The sequence below is a fragment of the Emydura macquarii genome, unplaced genomic scaffold (assembly GCF_026122565.2).
Source record: "Emydura macquarii macquarii isolate MOO-44397 ecotype Brisbane River unplaced genomic scaffold, CSIRO-AGI_Emac_v2 contig_212, whole genome shotgun sequence".
Classification (NCBI taxonomy): domain Eukaryota; kingdom Metazoa; phylum Chordata; order Testudines; family Chelidae; genus Emydura; species Emydura macquarii.
In genome coordinates, this window is record NW_027130349.1 from 6679568 (window position 1) to 6702915 (window position 23348).

Here is a 23348-nt window from a genome sequence, read left to right on the forward strand (position 1 = left end):
GGCACTGTCCTTTCAGCCAGGACTAAACCAAGACCACGTAGCGTAGCAACTACATTTTATAGTTAGAGAAATGTAGACTAAATATAAAAGAAGAGTGGAGAAGAGTTCAAAGTCTGCAAGGTTTACCTCAATGAAAGCTTCATTTACAGTCTCCATTAGCCAACTTAAAGAGATATTAAGGGATAAGAAAAGTCAATTATAGAAACTATATTAAAAGGCGTATTTTTCCAAGGCTCTGCTTCCTTTATGATTGCCCTATCTCAAAAATATCTCCTTAATGGTTTTCCTATAATGTATTTCACACAAACATTCAAGAAATAATTTTCCCTTTCCAGTATATTTTATCAACACTAAAGAAGTTTAGTGTGTTTATGACAAAATTAACATTGAATTTGGCACATACACTGCATGAAGCAAATATCTTCAGGTAAGTAGTCTTCTTACTTGGCCTGAAGTTAAAGCTGCTGTACTAGAGTGCCTTTCTTTGAGTAAATCCTGTTTTTAAGAAAGGAACTTCAGAATTTTATGGGAAGATTGTACGAAACAATTTGTCTTCATTGCTTATTAAAGAAGAGGAGTTCATGAGTAAATGGGAAAGAGCTATCATAGTCTCTGATGCCAGAGGTTTGAGATTTCATAATGTCTTTTGTGTTTGTTCAGTTTTGTGATGGGCCGTCTGCCCCACACTGGCCACTAAGGGGTTAACAGAACCCTGGGGAGGCTGCGCAGAGGGCAGAATAGGAAGGGAGCTGCAAGGAGCAGCCAATCAGGGCCATGCAGGCCCAAATAAGAAGAGCTGCAGGGCCAAGCAGAGTTAGTCACTCCCAGGAGTACAAAAAGGGAGGACTGGCTGCCTTGCAGGCTAAGGGAAACTAACAGCCTGGACAGAGCAGTGCTGCAGGCAGGGACTGGGGGAGCTAAAGACAATTCCTGTCTGGCAATGGCAACTTGCAGGCTGAGGCCCTGAGACAAGGATGAAGAGGGTGCTGGGGCCACAGGGAAGTGGCCCAGGGAAAGGTATGGAGGAATTGGAGAGGACGTAGCAAGTAGCTACCACTACAGGAATAGTGGGTGGGTCCAGGTCCCACCAATCCCCCTTGCCATAGGGGAAGCGGCTGGACAGTTGGCTGCAGTAGCCCACTGAAGGAAGTGGCTACACAGCAGAAAACAGAATGTGGCATGGCCGGAGGGCTGTGTCACTGAAGAGGATGCCACAATCTTGGGAATGACACAGATCCCAGAGAAGAAGTGATGGTGGCAAGGCACCACCCGCAGGGGGTGCACTGGCAAGCGAAGCTAATCTCAGTGACAGCTAGCAGGACGTGCCAGAGTGCTGAATTCACCCCATCACAGGTTTAAAAAAATCTGTTAGAGCTAAAATGTAATATAGTATAAAATACCCATTCATACAAGACACCAGTAAAAATGAACAAGATGGCAAATCACTTCTCTGACAAAACTGGAGACACTGCGATCATGTTTTCCTATTTCAAGTTCAGTGGTCCTGCTCACAATTATATTCTTATTGATCACTTAGGCTATGTCTTCATGATGGCGGCAAATTCACGGCCGTGAGATCGACTTATCTGGATCGACTGAGCGGTCAGTGAAGACCCGCTCAGTCGATCCACAAATCGATGTATTAAGACCACCTCCTCAAGTGGCACAGTGCACTGAAGACGGAGCGCAGAACAGAAGCACAGAAGTCGACGGGAGTTATGCAAGTTTTTGGTGTAGTTTGCGTAACTCCAGTCGACTGCCGCTGAATCTCTGAGGTAAGTGTAGACAAGCCCTTATCTCTATCAGATTGAACAAAATTCTCTAGCTCTTTGCTGCCCAGCATTCCAGAATCCTGTGTGTTGGAGAACTTTAACTTTGAAAAATGGGAGAGAGAGAAATGGAAACTAATTCAAACTTTTACTTGTGGTTGCTTCATTGGTTACATGCAAAAGATAGAAAATCCCTGATTCTTCCACCATAGTGAAATGGTTTCGAGTCTGGACCTTTATGACTCTGCAACTTTATGACTATGTCTAGTTACACTTTTGAGAAGGCATATAAGTTTGTGCTCGTTCTTCTGTTAATTATTTTAAACAAAAGAAATCATAAACAGGAATAGTTTACTTAGTAGTAAATGAGCGGTACATCAAAGCTACCCCTTTCCTCTCACTATTTTTTTTTCCTTTTCTGTCTTCTTTCTTCTATTGTTTTACATCTTAAAATGTGTTATATTAATTTTTACTCATCTCACTGTTTGAAAATACAAAAGCCTCTTGCAGTATTTTCATCGGTTTTATTTACTCTTGGAAGAATTAGATTTGTATTGATAAATGTAGGTACACGTCGATTTCACCGAACACACACACATTCATGAAAAAATATTTCCATCAAATCAATTTACAGATAAGCACAGAAAGAAAAATGCTCCTTGAACTTGAGTCTGATTTAAGGATATTTATGTTGTATGTTTTGACACATGACGACAATTTGTGTTTTGACAGTTACAAAGCTTTAGCTTTTTGAATCTGTCTGTCACTAAAAATAGAAAAAATGCTTAAAAAAATAATCATTTATCCTTCAAACTATAAAAAACAAATCAAATTCTGCCAAGCCTAATTTTATTCATAAGGACAAAACACTAATGTATTATATTTCTAATGACCCTAATTTGTTTAATCTATGATTTGTATCATTTTACAGAAGCAATAATTACAAAAAATTAAAATTAATGTCTTACTTCATCTATCAAAAAGCGAATTATAAGGATGTGGACATTCTCTTAGTATTCAGCATAAAAAGTGTGGTATGTAGAAATGATTGTGTTTGCCTAACATGAGCACCTCATTTTACATAGTAACTGATAAAATAAGAGATTATGGAGATGAATGTAATTTACATTGAATGATGCACAAATATGTATCAGGAACAGCAGAAATTCCAATGATTTGGGTTGGCAGGAAAGGAAGAGGTAGCAATCCAGAGTTATTAGAATACAGTATTGCCTTTAATTTGCACTTAATTGTTTCTATATATGTTTTCTATATATCGTTTCTTGTAATTTGCTATTTTTTGCTTCAATCCAGTAGACAAGTATGCATCATTGGGACTACTCACAAATATAAATTTTAAGTATGTGCATAAGTAGTTGCAAAATGGGGACCTTTATTTATATTTTAAGTTAAAAAAACCTAAGATTTTTTTTAAAGATATTACAAAAAGAACATTGATTCCATATATAAAATTCTAAAGAGACTCTCAACTTCTACTAATTTTCAAAAAAGCAAATTACTATAACAATAGGATTGAGTAAAGACAGTGTGACCATTTTAGCTACTTTCTTAGTTGATAATCACTAGCACGTTAACAAAAGCAATACTTGAAGTATCTAAACCCAATTACTGGTTTTTAAAAAAAACCCTCTTTTTATTCAAAGGCCACATATTCAGGTCTCATTAGTCAATTAGTTCTCTATGAAACAACAGGAGTGTCAGCAAGGCCAGCTGGAAAGCATCAACCTTTTCACTAATACAAAAAGTTGATGTATGCATAAACAAGTACAGCCACCCAAGTACATTCCTATTAATGCTACAAAAGGTGGTTTTATTATGTGCATAAAAAGGAAAGTGTAATTAAGTCAAAGAAATTCAAAATTAACCCCCCCCCCACAGCCTTTAACAACAGCTTTATTGCAAGAGAAGAGTTATATTAAATTTTACTTAAAACAAGGCATATTATTGCCAACTGCTATTATTACTGCTGTTTTGCCTATATTGTATTGCTTTATATATTGGCAGATAGAGCACCATTATACTGGAGAAATTCAATGTTGCTAGGATCTAAGTTTGACAAACATTTTTTCTTATTGTTTTGTTATTATTCAAAATACTAGGAAAGAGCACAAATAAAAAGAGCAGAGTGCTCTAGGAAATGTGATCTAAACCTGAAGTAGCTGGCACTGAACCAATCAACTTCTGAAAATGCAGACCATAAGAAGGAACATCAGATGTGGTCCTCTGATTCTTTACCCACAGGGAGTTCAGGGCCAATGGATCCACTCTCAGCAGGACTACTTGGGCAACGGAGGGGTGCAGATGTGCCTAATAAGCAATTTCTCCTCCATGTTCCTATATCAGGCTCTGTAATGTGCAGTGTCCTACTACAAAGGCTCTTGGCTTTCCAGCCCTAGACATGACATTTTTGCTGTGATACAGCCCTGACCAAAGTAGAGGAAAAACATCTACTCCCCTCGTCTTTGGAAAGTGAAACTTGACTGTTCTTGGGTTAAGAGATCTATCTTTAGTCCTGATTAATTCCAACAGCGGAGAGGAAGGAGTTACACAGTTGTGGGCCAGCCACTGGGAAAGCCTAGTCCTTGGTCCCATGAATTTTAGAAGGTAATACTAATTCCTGGATTCCTGTGGACTCAGAGGCCTAATGAATCAAAGTGCTCAACTCTTTCCAACTCAGGACAAGCAATTTTAGCAGAATATATTGTGTATACCAAGTTTGCAATGCTTGATGGTAATGGGAAACCACATACTGTGCATTTCCTATTCCTTCTTTGTTTCTCTTTGTTTTTCCACCTGTATTTGAAGATTTGTCCAAACAGGAATGGCTGCAACTGTTTTAGGCAAAGACCAAGGACTTTTCAGCAAAGACATTATAGGAGGAGGAGGAAACGGTGTTGAATGACATTGAAAACTTTTGGTGGTGCTTCTACCTGATAGTGAAGTAAGAACAACCACTCATCCATTTCATATTTACAAGAAGTTCTAAAACAGTAAGTGAAAGAACAGCAGAAAATTAATCACTTAAGGATATGCCAGTTCTTCCTCTCTTTTAGGGATATATAAGTACTGTATTTCCATTATAATTTTATATAACAGTCTTCTTTGTTCTGCCACAGAGAGTGTTGCACTTGCCCAGTAGTCTCTCCCTGTAACTTGACATTCTCTGCAGCTCGAACTCCATTGTGCTATCCATATTGCAGACAGTAAAGTTAAATTATCCAGAGCACATACAAAGCACTAAGTCGCTGTGCTTCACAGTTTGCAAAGTGAAGACTATTAACATTTTAGAACTGTCACTTTGCAGTCCATTCCATCATACAGAGCAAACCAAGGAATTAAATCTCTAAGGAAATAAGAGAAAAAAGGGAGGGGAGAGAGGAATGAGAGGTGGGAAAGTCAGAGACACAGGAATAGGTTCTCCTTTTATAAACCACAGAGAAAAAGAAGAGAAAGAATCAATATAAATTTATGAACAAAGAAAAAGAAATAATCATTCTGTTTTTGGGTGAACATTTTATTTGGTGCATTGTCAACCAGACTTCCAGGTTTAAACTTACTTTCCCGTCCTTCCATTCCCACTTCATAGATTCAGATAATGCTTAATTATTACATTAAAAAAATTCAGCCATTGCAAATTCTCGGGCATTCTGCCTCCTGTTTTGGGTGTATATAACACATGTTTAAAGATTCACTTAAGGCTAAATAAACAAGTTCAGCCCAGTAGTAAGTTTCCTTTTTCTTCTCAACTGGAAAACTGAGTTTCTTGAAGAATTGTTTTAGCTACCAGAATATTATCAAAACAAAAAAGGATGTTTCACTTTAAAAAAAAATAAAATAAAATAAAAAGTTCATAGGTTGAAAAAAAAAAGCTGAGATTTAGCAAATGCAAGTTTGGCAAGTGACCAGTTCATAATTTATTCCTAAGAGCTTTTGGAGTGTTGAAAGCTGGATGACAAAAATATTTAAATTATAAGTAATAACAATGGAGATAGCAAATGAACAACTTTTAAAAGATATTTAATACTGCATTAAACAGGTACATTGTGAAGACAAAACACTGCATGTCTTCAAACACTTGAGGCATGTATTAACAGAGAATTGAAATATACCCTGCAACAATGCTGTTATAAAATAGCTGTAACCCAAAGCTTCCATTAAAAAAAAGTAAAATAAAATAAAAAACCCTAATTTTATCATGGAAAAAGTTGTTCTCAATGAAATCAGGAAGGAAAACAGGAAATCAGGAAAACAAAAGTACTTCAATTTATATATTTAAAATAGCATTTCTAAATTAACTTTTGTAACTTCTCTAATTCCAGTGTCCCAATTCTTGTAGGACTGCTTTTTCCTAGGGATTCAGATGCACCCTAAACAAAAGTTTCTTACTCTCTCATGAGAAAAGATAAAAATCGGGATCTGTTTAATACAAGACATGAAAAATATATTTGGCTGCTTGAAAGTGGAGAGTAAGAAATATTCCTTAGTGGGTGGAAGTTAGGTTGCTAAGCCATGAATTTCTGCAGAATTCAAACTTTCAATTTACAAAGAAATAACCGTTAGCCCTTATGGTTGCAAACGTCAACTTCCAAGTGAGTAAGAATATGGTGCTGTCTTCCCTTAGGGTGAACCTAGGCCAGCCTGCACTTTTTTAAAACATCACTGTTTTTGTCTAAACTATTTACTAAATGCAATGAAACTGTCAAGAAGCACATCAGTTTGACTCTTCTAATGTTTTAAAAATATAAGCCGCAGATCTAGGCACTGCAGTCATTCACAAAGGATAAGGCCCCAAAAATATTGAGGAGGAGCAGCAGAAAATCCAATATACACATCTGTAGCCACCAGGAAAGAATGATGAAGTACTGATACTCTCATTTGCAGTTGTGGGGATACACACTACGAGAACAGAAAAGAGACCCTTAAAGTGGATGCGTGATAGCTGAGGCACACTGAAACTTGAAATAGATGGTATTCATGTCTCAACTCAATGTGCATAGAAAGACAAATTAAGTGTCCAATCCTATGATGTGCTCAACACCTTCAAATATCATTGACTTGAAAGTGAGTGTTAGAATAGGGACCTCAATCCCTGAAAACAAAGTCGTAACAGAAAAACAGAGACCTTTCACTAAACTGGCAGTACAGTCAGTTGGGTTAATACTCTTATTTAATAATTCAATTGTTTTCTCACTTGCCTTGAAATAAAGCCTCATGATATAATTCCCAGAGGTATCAAACACCCCCAATTCCTACTGTTTTAATGGGAATTATGGATGCTCTGTGGCTCAGAGAACTGGACATCAGTTATTAAGGCTATTACTGAATGTTATACCCCTGCCACATCATCCATCCCCAGCCTATTAAATGAACTATTTCTAATTTCCCAGTGAGTTTGTAAACTCAAAAGCTTGTTTTGAAATTTCAATGGTTTCTGAATGACCTAGAAAAACATATTCCACAAGGAAATGTCCTTAAATCAAGAAAATAGAAGTAGAGAAAAATAAACAGTTCCAAAATCCATTAATACAGTATTTTGAACTAAGCATACATCAAACAACAGTTTGTACTACACAGCAAGGTACATGGTGTACAATGATGCTGGCCTGTAGCATTAGTAATGTTATCTGAATAATAGTTATATGGGTTTACAATAGGTGCGATCTGAACTAAGAATCCATTTAAGAAGACTGTACAACCACTTTGCCAACAATTTTTTGAAAAAAATTCTTTCATTTACAAAATGTCCTAAATTAGCATCTGGAATAGTTTAAATTATGCTTCGTTAAAAATCCGAAGGCACTGATATTTTCCCCCACACACACAGTGGTCAGAGTTCTGTCCATGGAAAAAGTGAGCAAATCTTTCAATATAAACTCCAAACATTTGACATCTTCATGAAAATTATAACACACATCGAATACCAGAAAGTTTTCTTTTAAAACCATATATACAACCATAAAGTATCAGCAAATCATATGGTAAATTTATAAAATAGTTTCTGAAAAAATCTCTCTCGAACAAAATTATGCATACAGTTGGATCAAAATATATGAATGGCTATGATTTACAGTCTTAATCACCCTAAACAAACAAAATTTGCTTCTGAAGAAAATTAGGACTTAGAAGGAATCAAACTGAACAACAAGCGAACACAGTGGGGAAGGGAAAGAGAAAGTGGTGTAAACTTAAAAAAAAATACACCAACTCCAGAAATTTTATTTTTCCATCCTTCTTTATGTATTGTCAATTATGAGGAAATAAAGTGGTAAAATCAGCTAGGATTTGTACAAGTGTGATCATGGCATAAGGAAAATGAAGGCAGTCACATTAAATATTAATACCTTTATTGTAGCAAATAGGTAGTATTTTTCTAAAAATCAGCACTCCTATTCTAAAAAAAATAAGAGGCATATTTGTGTTAATACCTTTCCCCCATTAGCAGTTAGAGCGGTCTCTTGGTTATTTCCATCATCAGAATTCTATTTTTCTTTGGCATATTCAGTCAGATTTTGCATGGCTTCCTCCCTGTTTATGGAAGGAAGGTTGGAAAAAAGGTATCTTTTGGTATCCATCCAACTCACTTGCCTCCCACCCAACCACTTTTCTTCAGAGACCAGGCACAATTCCCTGTGCTTTTCTGAGTTCAGGGAATGATATTTTCCAAAGTTAGTGAATGGGGAATGACAAGACAAATAGAACAGTTTCCATAATTACTTTAAAAAAATTCCAAGGAAACTTACAATCTGTCCATTTGGAGTTTAAAAACAACTGTAAGAACCTGCAAGTAAAACAGGCTTCATTAATTTTCAGAATCCAAACTTATAAGGCAGACACAATCTTTTTGGTCTAAGTTTTTTAGTACCTAGCACAACTGAATCTCAGTTTATGATTAGGGTTCTTAGGCACTATGGTAATACAAATAATAAATATTGAAGTAATCGAAAATATTTTCACTTTTAATCATCTTAGGCGTTATTAGTAACATAACTAAGTAAATGTTTACAATACAATGATATTTAAGTCCAAAGTGTCCTTTTATAATACAAAATTAAGAACTATGTAACTCAAACTTTTCAGTAACAATTAACATACTTTTGACTCTTAAAAATGTGAAATCAACTGAATATGCAGTATATGTAAATATCTTCTTAGGCCAAATATAGCATAATGACTTAAGAAAGTTACTAGTACATACAACACTGCTTTGGGATTTTTGGTTGACAACACAAATTAGTTTAGGGTATATAGGCTAAAGAATTCTGGCAAGTTGCTCACAGGGGAAAAAAAGTGAGTGTTTTAAGGTTGCAAATAATAAGGTGATCAAGAACACTTTCACTAGATATCCTAGATACTCTAATTAGCCTTTTCCATATCTACTGCTATTCTAAAATCCGTATATTAGTTTTTTCCCTCAAATTATAGAAATCATGCATGTTCTGATTTTCAAACAAAATCAGAAATCCAGGCCACCCCTTTAAAAAAGTATCAGAAAAATATCAAGTCTATTGTACAGTTTTCTGACATTCAGAAGATGTAAACATTCCAAAACAAAAATGCACATTTCTAAGCAGTCTCTTTGTTAAGATCAGTAACATGAAATTTTACTTCATGTGGACTACTGCAATCTTTGAACACATCAAAGAAAAATTATCTCTGCCCCACCCATCCAATCTGATTATATGATTCCATGAATGCATGTTCATAAAATGATGAGCTGTTGTAGTGGTTCAGTCATCTTAACAGTTTGTCTTTTATAGTAGAAAAAACACAAATTGGCAGGTGAAGGCTGACCCATTTATTTTGTAAATTGGATTCTCTAACAGCATACATAAAGCAATTATTACTTGTTAAATATTTAACTGAAGTACAAAAATTCACAACTCTTGCAGAATATTTTCACCACCCATTTGGTAGTTTCAGACACTAAAGAAAATATGAAAGTTCTCAAAGTAACCAACACTTGACACATTGGAATGTATATATTCAGCAGTTATATGAAATTGAAGTTTTGTTCACAGGGGTTTTCAAATGAACCCTGACTCTCAAAGCCAAACTCTCCGAGTTTTTCCCAATATCTATATAACATATTGCAATTTGCTTACTAAGTGCTCACAAACCTTTCAGTGGATCAGGCCCAAATGGAATTTCAGGTTTCAGTATGACTTTTAGCTTATTTTTAATTAGATTATTATATTTCTTTAAAATAACACAATGTACTTCAGTCCAAATGTTGCATTTTCAGTTCAATTCACAATTTTATTACTCTTTTCCTACCCCCGTCTATAATTTTGACATACATTTTGTATCAGACTAATGGAAATTATAATTCACTACTAACAATGTTATAAAACAATATTCTGAATTTAACATCTTAATCTAGGGCTTCAAAAAAACCTACCCATGTATTCACTACGGGCAAAAAGATTATCTTGGCAAGTGAAGGGCTTATACCTTCAAGTTCTGCAGCATTTAAATTTTTCAAAACAGGAAAAAAAATCAAGTTTTAACACTATGATTGCAAAATCAGCATTCTATAATATTAAAGAATGAATGGCCATGATGCCTTCTCGATTCAGACCCTCTGATACTGCTGGGTTTTTCAGACAGCAGTAAAATTAACAAAACTCCTCTCATTTTCACTAATGCTATGAAGAACCCTGTGGCGGCTCTGAAACTGACACGACCACATAAATTCTACTTTGATGTTGTTGATGCACAGAGGAACACACTGGTGTACTCACAGGGATGAAAAATGGAGAGGAAAAGGGTGAGAGAAGAGCAGAGTTGCAGAGAACCACCCCCCAGGAGGCTGTTGATAGAAAATGGTAAGCAAAAACAAAAAGATCATTCTCTCTTTCAGAAGACAGATGGTGATAGATTTGTCTCATCCTCACCCTAGTTCCTTCTGTGGCCCTATATCTGCTCCCAATCTCCTCTTCTAAAAAAATATGAATATTTAAGTCTTAATTTATAAAATATATTATTCCATTAGCAGCCTAAGTGCTTTTACAATAATTACAATTGACAATCTCATGTCATTAATAGACTGCTCATTCCATCATTGGTAGCTAACCAGCTATACCCCACCAAACCAAACCACTATAAATTAGTCATTTTATTCCCTTCCCTCCCAAAGATTATTATTTCATTCCCATATTTCTTTAGATCTTCTGACTTAAGTATCTCCCCACCTCAGGCCTCATGGCCTCTCTGGGTCACTACACAAGTCTATCTCCTGTGTTTTCCCTATGGATTTTCTCCTCAATCTTTTTTCCTCTGTCTTCTCTTCAGGCTGTAGCATAGACTGAGACATGAGCATTAGACCTCATCTGCAGTAAGAAAACTTTCTGGCTCACACCAATTTAAGAGGAGGAAGGAGCACTGCACTGGGATTCAGTGCTGTGCTTGCTTTCTTTTTTCTTTGCAGCCAGAACCTTTTGCCCTCCATACAGTTTATCAAAGGGGTTTGGGAAGGCAAAAGGAAGAAGATGGTGATATTTTAATTGGGTGTATTAATAGGCAGCATTTTGCCAGAATCAGCTTCTTAAATTAACTTCAGCTTTCCCACCAGTCACAGATATTTCCAGAATATTGCATGTTCCAATAGCAGTTTGGCTAAATAACATTTCAGCTTCTAACACTTGTCTGTCAAAATATACATGGAAATTACAGTAATGTAGATTACAGTTCTGCTTTTATACTGTACCACACATCTAACAAAGTGATTCAAGCACACAGAGACGTTAAACAATAGTAGAGGAGCAGATTACAACATGAAGCTTCTATTCTCTCCATCAAGTGAGTGGTCCACTGCCAAAAAATGTCTATTTTAAAAGTCACCTTGCACATTGGATCAGAACACATCCACTACAGCTCTGCTTGACCAAGGAATAATGTTTAGCTACAGTTTCCTGGATTTTAACTCTGTCACTGCAATGGAATAGTGGATTATAAAATATTACACACACAAATTTGGACATAATCCCAATCAGATTATTACAATTTTCAAACCGTTAAAATTTTGGGCCAACATTTGTTGACAGTATCTATTTAAAACTCTTTCACACTTGTGCAAAGTTAAATCAACTTGGCACTCTCTCTGGTAGCCAATTGTATCCTTTAAGTAGGAACTCTATTCATTCAATTCAATTGCTGCATTAAGGGGGACAGTTGGTTGGCATGGAGAGGATTGGGTTGATTGACAATGTCCTTAGTCACAAAGAAATTGCAGCAAGAGTTTCTTTAAAAAAAAAAAAAAAAAAAAATCACAGGGGGTCTCTCAATAGTTTAAACTAGTTGAAGATGATACAAATACAGAATGTTTCCGGGAAGAAGATGAAGGTTCAGTGCACTTCCTCAGTCCAAAAATTACTTGCGTGTCTTGTTTGTAAATTTAGTAGCTCAAATTAAATATTTTAAGAACTCCTGCTATGCCTTTTAACTCTGCATGAGCTACAATATATCAGCATCAAACACGTGCTGGATTTTTTATAGTATCGTTTATGGGATTTCTGCAGAATTACAGGTGCTTAGCTGAGATTTCGGTGGATCTTCATTCTTTATGGTATTTTATTATGCCCATGAAATTTCGATTAAAAGTACTTACATTTAGTTCTAAGTATTTTTAAAATTAAAATTTTCAAATGATTAAAATCACCCCTATCATCAGCCACAAGAATATGCCCCCCCCCCCCCCACACACACAGTAAAATCACAGAGTGCTTATTGAAAGAAATCAGAGTAATCTGTTATTTAATGACTGCTTCCAGTAGATGCAGTCATTAAAAATAGGGTAATGCAACATGTATAAATAGAGTAAGACAAACTAATAAGACACTACTGCATGTTGAGGCACTGTATTCTAATGGTTAACATTTTAGGATACACCTCTCGGTGCAGGAGCTGCCTGCTTGAACTGTATCCCGGGGCCGTGACTGAGGTGGCCTAAGCATCAGGCTAGCTATCCTTGCCCCATAGGTGCAGGCCATCCTGTGACCTATGAGGTGTCGGTAACATTGTTATCGTAGGACATTTGTGCATGTGGCCCATCCTGAGAGACTCTAACCCTCAGCACGGCTGTGGCACAAAGGTCTGGTCTGGGAAGCAACCGGTCACGCTGATGCATTCTGTAGGCTGCACCTGAGCTAACGTGAGCTCTGTGCATTTACCAGCAGGACCTGCCAGCCGCAAGAGATGCCTAACCGGCTCACCCTGCTTTGGGCTTGGGACCTAGGCCTACCTGGGCAGATCATGCACTGTCCATCATGCAGCTACCACTGCCAGGCCTTCAGGAAACACCGTCGGCCAAGTAAGAGACTGCGGGGTAAGCCGTAAAGCGTTAGAGGGAGTCCGCCCCTATGAAGTGGAGAGACCTTTGAGGATGTACGTCCCTGACATCCAGGGCGGCATACTGGGCTCCTGTTTCCCCAACTGGAGCTAGGGGGACATGTGAGACTTGAGCCCCTTGTTCGGTATTTGTGAGACGATATAGGTCTGTCACCGTCCTCAAATCCTCACCCCCCCCCCCCCGGGGTGACAAGGAAGTACCTCAAGTAGGACCTCTTCCGCTATCGCCTGCGGGACTTCTCCCGCTGTTCCTGGCTGAGGTGTCCTCAACCTCTTGGATGTGGAGTTGCCACTGAGAGGGAGGAAGGGGGAGGCATCGAGGGGCCAGGATGACCGGAGGCCCTAGTTCACCGGATTATCTCAAGGGCCCAGTGGTCCGAAGGCCTCCTGGCTCACCCAAGCCTGACGGAGGGTACAGGCTAGGGCACTGTCCTTGCGTTCACCAGCAGAAGGGGCCTTTTCCGATTGCCCTATGCCTAGAGGACCCTTACTGAGGGCCTAAGGAGCCAGTCAGGGTGGATGGTGTCTCCTAGACCTCCTGATTCTGTCCCCTTGCCCGTAGGTTGTGAGACGGCTGTGGCTGGCCCCGCTGCTGCTGTCGTCCCTGGAGACCTGCCTGACACCTGAAGGTCTGTGGCGCGTAGCAGCCCAGGGAACAGAGCATGGTCTAGGACTGAAACCACGCAGCTTCGTCTCTACACGAACTGGAGAGAAGGCTGACCTGTCCATGGAAGGGCCCCGGATAGGCTGCTGGACCTTCTCGGGATAGCCTAGGATTGCAGCCACTAACCTCTGGACATGCTGATGGAGGGGGGTATGGCTCTGCCCACCGAATCAGCAGCAACTGAGGGTGCCAGGAGTGCTGCTCTAGCTCCCATGGTACCCTCTTCTGCAATGGCATACAGGTTCAACGGCTGCTGCCGGGCAGAGCCTCAGCAAACCAGCTCACTAAGTCCCCCGAGGGGCTCAACTTCCACTTGCTGGTAGTGCTATTGAATAAAGTTTTCTCCAAACAAGTCCGGCTTGCAGTCGCCCTTGTTCTCTGGAGTAGAGCCCGTCTGCCCTGCCTATCCCTCTGGCTGGCCGCAACCACCACCAGGGACCCAGGGCGGGGTGGAGAGCAATATTCAAACCGCTTGGCTGGGTGTAATCCTGTTCTCGACTCATTTAGGCATCGGGCTATGGAGGGGGGTGGGGTTTGCCACGAGACCTTCACTATGTTGAGTGCCCTTTCCTTGTACTTGAGGCACTGACTGTGTCCCTGAGGAGTTGACGGACTGTGGGCCCGTCCCCCCCCAGGGAAATTCCCTAGGCCCCCATACAGCCATTGGGGTGACCACTGCGCCTCTCAGGCCATCCACCTGGGGCTCTGGCACCTTTCGTTGATGGTTGCTCCCCCAGGTACTGCATCCCCAAAGGGACACTGAGGCACCGTTGACAGACCCCTGCTGGGGCTGCCCAAAAACGTCTCACTGTGCGGTACTGTTGCTCCAGAGAGCAACCCCTCGGTGACTACAACCTTGACTACCAGGTTCGTCGTGGGTGTCGCGGCCAGAGCAGGCGTACAGACAACGCTCTGGAGAGCTGGGCTGACACGAGCATCATCCCTGCACCTCGGTGCCGGGTGTCTGTCTCCAATCACCAAGTTTCACACAGCCTCGGTACCGGGGGAGAGAGGGGGGTGCGAAACTTTGGTGCTGAGGCTGTCTCCTGCATCCGAGCTTGCCTCTGTGGGGGGGTGGGGGGGGGGCCAACTCCTCGGTGTCAAGTTTGTCTCCGGCATCTGGGGTTCAGCGTTGCCTCGGCGCAGGGCAAACTCCACAGTGCCGAGTCCATCTCTGGCTACTGAGTTCCACACCACCCGGTGAAATCCTCGGTACCGAGACTGTCTCCGGTGACCGGGATCAGTGCCAGATCTTTGCGGGTGAACTCTTCGTTGCCAGAGCGGTGGGATGGACCTCACCCAGTGCTATGGGGTTGGGACCAGTGTTGGGCAGGCGACTTTGCTCTCCGCCTCGATGCAGGTCGGTCCAGCGACCACGACCTGGGATGACTTCTAGGGGATCGTTCCTGCTTTACCCTAGGAAACCGGTCTGCAGGGGATCTTCCTCCCCATACCAGGGATCTCCTGAGCCATTCAGGGGGTCCCAACGCAGGCTTCTCCATAACACCAGCCCCTTCTCTCTCGTGGAGACATGGACGGCAGTGGCGTATGCAAGGTCAACAAGGCTCTTGCTGCCCTTCGGCCACCAAAGTCAATGCTGCTGGTAGGTGCCGAGGGGCTCCCCCACTCCCCCGAGCTGGGGAGGGCTCCCTGGATGGAGATGCTGGCTCCAAAAGCGGGTCTCCATGATCCAACCTCGGTGCGGATCAGTGCTCCACCCCGCCTGCTCTGACAGTGCGAGGGAGTATCCACGCTCCGTCTTCGCGGTAGCGAGTCAGGTTGGTGCTGATGGTGCCCTCTGCACTGGCGGCACACTGGATACCGCAACGAAGCGGGTTGGCTCGGAGCCGGCTCAAGGGTTCCATGAGCCAGGCTTTCAGGCGGATTTTCTGGAGGTCTGAAAGCCTCTCTCTTTTCACGAAGGGCTTCCCTCCCACGTTTCAGGCCGTTAGGGTCAGTTAGCAGGAAAACCTTCCCGCCGAAAGCGTGTGGCTTGAAGCCATGACACCGTAGCATACCTGCTCCTGGTAAAGTCTGAGCTAGACTATCTCTAAGTCTCTAAGTACCACGACAATAGTTATTAATCTAACTAACTAACACAAAAAACCCCCTTGTTTAAAGTTTAAAACACGGGGAATTAAGCGCTTGCAATGCAAGTGCAGACAGTTCCAGTAACCGTCACGGGCGGAAACAAGGAACTGAGGGGGCGTAGGGCCGGCAGCGCCTCATATACTGCGGCATGTGCGTGGGACTCCAGGGGGCGCCGGAGCCAGCCCTAGGGGATCTGCTAAGGGGAAAAAAGTTCTGGTAGCCATGCATGGAGGTGCGCACATACCTATAGTGGAATGGACATGAGCAAGCACTCAAAGAAGAATTATGTAATTAAATTGTTGCATTGAGCAATTTATGGAGGGAAGTGTTATTTTGATTTTGACTGAAATGTTATGACTTGCAAATGAGAAGTCAGTCAGATCAAGTGCTTTAAAAATAAGTTCACCCCCATTAAAAAGATTTAAATTGTGAGGGATTTATAGTTAAAATTTGTCTGCCTGGTCTTTTCAGAATAAAAGAACTAGAGGCTGAAAATCAATGATATTTTCAAATTTCAGGAAGCTTCATAAAAAAAACAAAAACTTACGAGTTAAACTGTCACATCATTTCTAGCCTCAAAATGGCTCAAAAGATTATACCATTCACTTGTGTGGATACTGCCCCATACTATATAAAAATGAGATGAGTCTATCCTAAAAAGATTAGATATTGTACACATTTCCAAATAGAATTAATAAAATAGTAGTGACAGAAAATACAGTAGTTTTGTATAGTCTAACTGCACTATACCTATTAGCTGATTATGTGTTAGGTTAGCCACCATTTCACCGTGCACCTACCAAACTCAAACAGCATTCATAAGTCCTACAGCAGCTCAGACTTCTCAGGGATTTGAAAAGGAAAAAAATAAAGATAGTATACTGTAGCTGCTAAATCTAGCTATTTCAACCAACTGGTAAATATATTTAAGTCAGATTATAACCATTATGTGTTTCATTGTCATTATCAAGCATACTGAAAACACCTAACAATACTTATTTTAATACTTGATTTAATATTTGATTTTCTTTGGTAGGGCTTCTATTCCTGGGTGTGGATCAAAAAAGTTCTAATGACTAGTGGACAAGAGTTTAATATTGCTATTTAATTACTCTTTAAATTCCAATCAACAAGCACTTGTTTCTTCTTACAATTAAAATTATAAGCATATTAAATAGGGTTTTAAAAGTTTCAGCAGTTAGCCCAAGCACTGTATTTTTTTTCCCTCCCAATGCTAGAGCATTCCATAAGCTTATCTTAGCAGAACCAACTAAGGGTTAAGGCATGACTGTTTTGCCCATCAATCCTCACCCTTCCATTTTTGTATCAGCAGCCAGACATGTCTTGTAATGCAGATGAGAACCTGATTAGATTTATACACTGAAGTTCATGGTATGATTAAAACTTAGTTATGGCCCCATCTGTGCTATGAGATCGGGAAGTGCTTTAACACATGCATAGAAGGGAAAGTAACCAGCATGGTTGTTCTTATAGTAATATTAACAAACCTTAAATATCAGATTTCTGACAAGGAAATCTCCCACAAGTTTCCTCAGAAGTGAGCTATTGACCTGATCTGCAAAGATTTACATACAAGTAATGTGAACAACCCCATTCTCATGTAAGTCTGTAGGATCAGGCCAGGTAGGTAAATGGTATTAAAGTATGCTTTTCCATCCTTCTCTGGTGTAAAGAACACCCAGTATTCACTCAACATGCAGTTTTATCTATAGGAGATTTTGCCCTGAAGTACCAATCGTTTGCGTGAAGAATTATTTTAAATTCAGCAACAGTGTCAGTATTTCAAGTTGACATAACTGAGTTGGTCAACAGTACGCTCTCATGTGAATATCTAACATGTATAGCAAATATTTCTGAAGCACATTCAATATGACAAGAAATCCAGCAGGTTATCTCCACCCCAAAATGCAAAGAGAAAACAAAGTCACGCTGGAAAAAAATTATCTAATTTCCTGTGCAGCCTCCTGGAGTTAAAAAGTTGAAAATAAGATAACATCAGCCTGAGGTTTTAGTGGCCATTACTTCCTCTGCACTTTTTAACCATATCCTGTAACACTACATATTACTATTCCTGACAAGAGAAACAAATCAAAACAAAGCCACAGCCTCAGTCCCGAAAATTGAGATTAGCCAAGCCACTCTCACTGACAATCCCCACCTTGGTACATCAGTAGGTTAAAGTTCTCAGAGAAGGGTCCTTGACTTTGGAATTAATTTCTGTTGGCTGACAGATCCTGAGGGTCTGTATGCTCTTAAAACAGGTGTATCCCTGTCACTGTAATTAATCCATCTCCCCAACAGGAGGTAGCTAGATTGATGGCAGAATTCTTCCTTCAGCCTACTATTGTCTACACTGGAGGTTAGATGGGCATAGCTTCATCTCTCGAGGGTGTGGATTTTTTACACCCCTCGAAGACACAGCTATGCCATGTAAGTTTTCAGTGTAGACCAGCCCTAAATTTGTTGACCTCCATAGCGTGTGGAAAGGCCTATCCATTTACTCAGCCTTTTGCCTGAAGTAATGGTTGGGAGAGGAAGACCTGTTATTTGCTGCTGTTCCAGAGTTCTTAGTTTCTCTCACAATGTCAATTTAAATTATGCTTTAATTTGCTTTTTAACACACACACACACACACTTGTTGTAATGGGAATATTTTTATATCTTAAAAACCATATTTTTAAACCAAGAGGAACATTAACATAAAACCCATTTATAAACAAGTTTATTTCTGTTACTAAACATCTTAGCCTCTGATCTTGCAAATAGCTGTGCAAATGCTTAACTTTATGTAAAGAAGTAGTCTCGCTGATTTCAGTAGGACTACTGATGTGCTTACATACCAGCTTGTTTGCTTGCTGCATCAGCACCTAGCAGAGTCCTTTACTTCAAAAGAACCAGGATTTAACCCTTCATAACGAAAATCTAAATTCTTGGCCAAAAATTAGTTGACAGCATCTTTTTAACATTACCTTTTTCCATAAGATGTAAAACACACCTGGTCACGTTTCCAAATTTGCTTTTACAAAAGGTGACAAATAATAATGCAATACGGGGCCTTTCAGATCTCAGCCACTAGTTTGAATCTTGCCTAGCATAAAAGCCACAGAAAGTGGTTACGATATCACAACTGTAAAGTGGTATTTATAAAAAGAATTAGCAACACAAGAGCCACCATCACCATGAATAGCATCCTTGTTGGCATTCTCAGAGAGGCCAGAGATTTAAGTGAACATGAAGATTAGCCGACCTTCTCACTCAGAGGTGATGACTCCAGGACAAGGATTAAATCACACTAGTAAGGTGGTGTGGGAAACTTTGCATTTCCACCGTTGGTGCTGAATCTGCTCTGTGAATTAACATCTTTCACAAGAACAGTTTTCAGATCATTTTCCTCTCTAGAACATCTCAAACAGCTATAATGTTTGTTTGGGGGTTTATTTGGGGGAGTGAGAGAATGCTATTTGACAGAGTTGGTTTAGTCAAGCCCGGTAGAATAATCTACTGTTCTTGTGGTACAGTGTTTGTTTGGCCCTGACATTAATTTTTAAATTCTTAACATCAAATGACTTGTTCAAACTGTGTTCAGATTATGGAAGTACAATAGTCAGTCCAATAAACAGCGAATAAAGATGAAACAGCACACTTTTCCCAGTAGTGGCTTGAACATCAGGACAAGTCTACTGAAAATGTACTACTTATGTTTTACTTTTGTCCACAAGTAGTTTTTACAACAGAAAATACAGAACAAATTATATTACCACTTAATCCATAAAGCAAACTTTGGTTACATAAACTGACATTTGTCACAAAATAGACATTTACACACTTGTCACGTAACAACACACATTTACCACAGTGGAACAGTGAACAAGATTTCCGATTTACTCTCTTGGAGCTGCTTGAAGTATATTGCACATCAAAACAAGAAGGTAAAGCCTCCCATCTAATCAAGAAAATTGCTTTCTAGAGCAGAAAATGTTCTTTTGTTTGTTCTGTTATATGAAAATTGATAAAAAAAAAATGTTGAGGTTTTCAAATAATACACTCTGCTGTTCTATGTTACCCTAGCATACCATATGTCAGGTTGAAGTTGGCATTAACTACAGACTTCAACTGTTTCCTGATAATCCACAGCACTGCAATTGCAATATTCTTCCCTAAAGGCTATAAACTATATTTAACAAAGTAATCACTCTATATCTGACATATCAGTCCTCACCCTCAAAGGAAACCTGCACAACACTTTCAAAAGATGAGTCTGGGAGCTTAAATTCATAACTTTGCTAAATACTAAAAAACAGAGACACTGCATTTATGGCTTGTTACAACAATATGTAACCCACTACTAACCTCTGCCACCCACAGGTGCTTAGTTAGTTTCCCAGACTTTAAGAAATGCTCTGTGTAAGCTTGAAAGCTTGTCTCTCTCACCAACAGCAATTGGTCCAATAAAAGATATTACTTCATCCACCTTGTCTCTTTAAGAAAGTTTGGCAGCTGAAACATATTTTTAGATTTAGTCCTTTTTTCTATAGAACCAAAATAACAGTTTAGTAGCTGGTATAGATGATTGTGGACAAAAAATTCCATTTTATATAATTTGTATTGTACATTATATACGTAGGGCCCCAATCATGCTCCCACTGACATCTGATCAACTTCAAGTGTTCAGGATTTGAGTCCAAAGTAATGAAACATTGATGAAAACCAAACAAACAAAAGAGCCGAACAATCACTGTCAGTGTTTTACACTAGATTTTTCTTCTTGTAAACTTAATTGCACTGTACTGTTTTTTCCTTGAAACTTGATGCAGTCCTTCTGATGTGTATTGAAGTATAATACTTCATTTATGTCATAAACACTGCTTTGTCCTGGGACTACATATCAAGGACCTGATTTTACAAATTTTCATATATGCTTAGCTTTACGCACATGAAATCAATGAGACCATTTGTAAGAAAAGTTATGTACATGCTTCAGAGTAGGACTGAGGCCCAAAGTTCTACTAATCAATAAGGAGTCAATTTAGTAGTTTATTAAGTCAGCAGAAACCTTCAGCTATGATAAAACTGTATTACAGAACTTTGGTAGTGACACTAATGCTATACCTAAAGCCAATTTCATTATAAACATCTGTTTCAGGCTCTTACAATTTCTAAGAGAAAAAAATATGGTTTGCAGTAAAATTTCACATCCTGGATTTTTTGCCAAAGGTGAATTGTTTGAGAAATCACATAAAATTCCGTTTAGTGTTATGAAAATGTCAGCTCGTGAAAAAAGCAAACAACTTCCTTCCCTGATTATATTCTTTACATTACAAACTGTTCTCAGACAGGGTTGCTCTAGAATATCTCAAAAATAGCTAATTTAACACAAATAATTTACCATAAGCTTAGTTTTAAATGAGGACAAAAATTCTTTGGTATGTTTGGGGATATCTGTCTTGAGAATAAAGTTCTAAAGCGTCACACTTTGCCAACACAAAGTGCAGAACTCCATATCAACGTGTGCACAAGCTGCTTGGATTTGCATATTTACAACAAATGCATGGAAGTGCACGTTTCTCAATCAAAGCATAAGATGAATATCTACAGAATGGCCCCTATCTCGTGGGAACTCATGCACATGCTTAACTTTATACAGCACAAATAGTTTCATTAAGGTCAGTGGGACTACTCACAATGCATAATGTTAAGCATGAATCTCTTCAGCATTGGAGGCCTTTGCATTCTCTATATATTTTTTTTAAATAATATATATAAACTGGCAACTTGGTTAAGCGCTACGGTTGAAAAATTAAATATACAAAGAAGTCAGAAATAAAGTAACTATGACAACTGGACACACAGAACAATGCAAAAACATACAATGCTACATAATAATTAGACACATGTAATGGAGCCAAGTTAGTGGACTTCAAAAATCAATTTTCAATTTCCTGACTTTACCTGTTTACATTCTTAAGACACATTGCTTCTTTAACAGGTTGGGTTTTTTGTTTGGTTGGGGTTTTTTTTTTTTTTTTTTTTTTTGGGGGGGGGGGGCCGGGGGGAGATGTAGGGGGACTAAACTGCATAAGAGAAGCAATTCAACCTCAGACCATGCTATATTGTATATGGCTCATTACGAACCAAAGTGGCCAAAACTGAAGACCAGGAACAAATGCTCTTACAGCGCTCCCTCAACACCACCAACAGTGTAAAACATCTGCTGTAGTAACTACGAAAAGAAAGGAAGAAAACCTTGACCCTACTCCACCAAGGCGCATGCTGGGAGTTGAAATGTGGAGGAAACTGACATGGGGGGGGGAGTAAGTGAAAATGAAAAGTGGAGCCTCGAATAAACTCGTTCGCTTTTCTGCTCCCTCCCCCTCGCAAAACAATGAAACACGTTGTGGTTTTCAATCAAACCGAGCCAGGGAAGGCAGCGACCCCGCTCCCAGTCCCCCGGCCCAGAGCAGTTGTTGCCAGGCTTCAAGCGGCCGACAGACAGCCCCTGCCACTCCTGCCGGGACGCGAGTGGAGGGCAAGGGGGGCGCCTCCAGCTGCCCCCTCCCCAGGGTGCAGGCCTCGGGGTTGCAGCCGCCCCCCAGCTCAGACACACGGGCTCCGCTCCCCGCTGGGCAAGGAAAAGTTACCGAGAAACTTTGTCAATCCCCGCCTGGGGAGAGAGGAGGGGGCGGGACGGCCCCCCCAGCGTCCTGCCCGGAGCACGGAGCCAGCGGGGGCTCGCCCAGGGCGGGGCGGACGGGAGGCGTCGCGCTGAGGGGCTCCGGGGCCGGGAGACGGGGCCTAGCGCTCTCCGGCCGCCGCCGTCGCCTCTCCGAGTGGGAAGGAAGGAAGGAAGGAAGGCGCGGCCGGTCCCTCACCTGCTTGTCCTCAGCCGCTCGGGCTGGGAAGGAAACGAGCCCCCCGCTCCTCCCGGGGCCGCCGGCCGGCCGGACCGGGCAGCGAAGGGGGGGAGGAGGAGGGAGCCGGTCGGACGCTCTCTGCCTGCGGAGCCGGAGCCTTGCTGCGAGGAGGAGGAGGAAGCAGCAGCAGCTCCCCCGCCCGCCGCTGCCGGGCTCTCCGCCTCCTCCGCCGCTGCGCTGCGGCCGCCCCAGCATGCGCCCGGGGAACCTCCCCCTCCGGACCGCCCGGCTGAGAGGCCGCGGGGAGGAGGAGCCGGGCGGCCGGGGCGCTCCCCGCCCCTGGCGGCGGCGGTGGCTCCCAGTCCCCCTCAGCCACAGCGGAGCGCGGACAGCCTCCCGGCCTAACATGGCGGCGGCCGAGGTGTCACCGCGCCAGCCGGGGCCTCCTGTCCTCAGCAGCCCCGGCTCAGAGGGGGCGCGCCCGAGGACGGGGCAGCCCCCCCGCTGTCTTTGAGGGGGCCATAGCGGGGGGAGGGGCTATCGGGAGCGCGGGGGGACCCTAGTCGAGGGCGCTAGGGGTGGCCC

The 23348-nt window shown here is 41.1% G+C and overlaps 1 protein-coding gene across 1 annotated transcript in view; it reads right to left on the bottom strand.

Moving 5' to 3' along the window:
- The window catches only part of YES1 (YES proto-oncogene 1, Src family tyrosine kinase), a 71299-nt gene extending 48372 nt beyond the window's left edge, over positions 1 to 22927 (bottom strand). The window contains exon 1 of the mRNA XM_067547009.1: positions 22782 to 22927. The gene's annotated coding sequence lies outside the window, so the exon portion shown is untranslated. The remainder of the gene's footprint in view (positions 1 to 22781) is intronic.
- Positions 22928 to 23348: the final 421 nt, after the last annotated feature.